Below are 2,500 nucleotides of genomic sequence, written 5' to 3' on the forward strand. Positions count from 1 at the left end.
AGACATGATTAGTAACTTACCATGACCCCTCAATTCTCTGCGACAGGGGGCGGATCCACTGTTCTGTGATGAGGACAGAATCTGCATTGCTCCTTCTGAATCTGAGACTCTGAGACAATCTGCCAGAGTCTCCTTCCACAATATTGGCTTACACCCTTTCTGAAAATAGGGACCACCACCCATGTTGGCCAATCTAAGGGCACAGTTCCTGAAATGGGAGGGGTCGGCCATGATTTTCCTGGTGGTGTGCAGGTCCTGAAGGGATGGCAGGTTGCATCCGATCACCTTCTCAGCACAGCAGATGATGCGCTGCAGTCTGTTAATGTCCTTGAGAGTGGCAGCAGCGTACCAGACTGTGGGAGTAGTATTATGCCTATCTTAATGCAAGAGCTCATTATAGCAATTTGAGATAGTGTCACATAATCCCCGATCCAGGGATCATGTGACACTTGAAAATAAGGTGGTTCAAAATAAAGTGGTTAAATGCAACCTTTTTCTTCTCGTTTTTTTAATTAATAAAAACGGGTCATTAAAATGATCCCAGCCCCATGTGACACTATCCTGGCATTCTATTGGTTGTGAATTTCTGACAGGATTGTTGCACAAAAACTCCAAGAGAAGAGAAGAGATCCAAGAGCAGAAGTTAGAAGAGTGCACAGAAGCAGTTTGAAGAGTGCACAGAAGCAGTTTGAAGAGTGCACAGGAGCAGTTAGAAGAGTGCACAGAAGCGGTTAGAAGAGTGCACAGAAGCGGTTTGAAGAGTGCACAGAAGCGGTTTGAAGAGTGCACAGAAGCGGTTTGAAGAGTGCACAGAAGCAGTTTGAAGAGTGCACAGAAGCGAAGCGGTTTGAAGAGTGCACAGAAGCAGTTTCCCCCCCCCCCCGATTTTTTATCCCATTTTATCCCCCATTAGTGCTCATTTGATTTCTCAATCCTGGTTGCTACTCCACCCTCTGCCGATCTGGGGAGAGCCGAGACTGGCTCCATGCTTCCTCCGAGACATGGGCAGTCAGCCAGCCGCTTCTTTTCACCTGACAGAGGAAGCTTCACCGGTAGGACATAGCACGTGGGAGGTTCACGCTATTCCAACCAGTTCCCCTCCCTCCGAACAGGCGCCCTTAATGACCAGAGGAGGAACCACACTAGCAACCAGCATATTGCATGTTTTTGTGAAGGGGGTTCCTATATGAAGGAAACCCCCGGGAGGCACGGGGAGAACATGCAAACTCCACACAGAAAGGCCCTTTTGCCGACCCCACCCGGGCGGTGGGCACTCGAGGACATGCGGACGGGCACGCATTCCTTCAGCGTTCACCTCGTCCCCAGGTGGGAATCGAACCCACGACCTTCGAGCTGTGAGGCGATAGTGCTTACCACTGCACCACCATACCTCCTTGCACAGAAGCAGTTTGAAGAGTGCACAGAAACAGTTTGAAGAGTGCACAGAAGCAGTTTGAAGAGGGGAAAGGAGGACATTTGAATGCAGGCACAGAGTTTGAGCACGAACGGAGGTGTAGAAGTGCACCATCATTGCCTTTGGCACTTTGAATTTGTTCAGCTGCCGCACAAAGTACCTCCTCTGTTGTGCCTTCTTGGTGAGAGCTCTGATGTTAAGTTCCCATTTCAAGTCATGACTGATGATGGTCCCCAGGAAGCGGAAGGACTCCACAGTGTTAACTGGGGAGTCACCCGGGGTGATGGGTGTTCCTCCTGCAGTCCACAATCATCTCCTCTGTCTTTTGAGCATTTAGCTCCAGGTTGTTTTGACTGCACCAAGTCACCAGACTCGTCTCCGTCCGAGATGAGCCCAGGGTCTGCATGCACCAAGCCCCAGTCCCAAGAACCTAGCGCAGGGAGAGAGGGTCCCCTCATCCCAACACACACACACACACACACACACACACACACACACACACACACACACACACTGCACTGCCCGCATCATTGCTGTCTGATGAGAGGGGGTATCTTTGTCGTCTGGAAGTGACGACAAGGCCTCTTGACCTACCTTGAACGGTGGTCATTCATTGACGAGTTGGGAGAGAGAATGGGTTGAATGTTGGTGAAATTGGTATCTATGCCTACTCACCGACTATTTCTGAAGGTGGTAAGGATCCCTTGGGTGCTGTTCTGTGCTGCAGAGGCTCCAGTTGTGTCTTTCCCTACACTGTAATTCACCAGAGAGAGAGACAGAAAGACAGAGAGAGAGAGACAGAGAGACAGACGGAGAGAGAGAGAGACAGAGAGAGAGACACAGAGAGAGAGAGAGACACACACACACACACACAGATGGAGAGAGAGAGAGAGAGAGAGAGACAGAGAGAGAGAGACAGAGACAGAGAGGCAGAGACAGAGAGAGAGAGAGACAGAGAGGCAGAGACAGAGAGAGAGAGAGAGAGAGAGACAGACAGAGAGAGAGAGAGAGACAGAGAGGCAGAGAGAGAGAGAGAGAGAGAGAGAGACAGAGAGAGAGAGAGAGAGAGAGAGATTTGTGTTATGA

Source organism: Poromitra crassiceps, assembly GCF_964638095.1.
Source record: "Poromitra crassiceps genome assembly, chromosome: 5".
Taxonomy (NCBI): Eukaryota; Metazoa; Chordata; class Actinopteri; order Beryciformes; family Melamphaidae; genus Poromitra; species Poromitra crassiceps.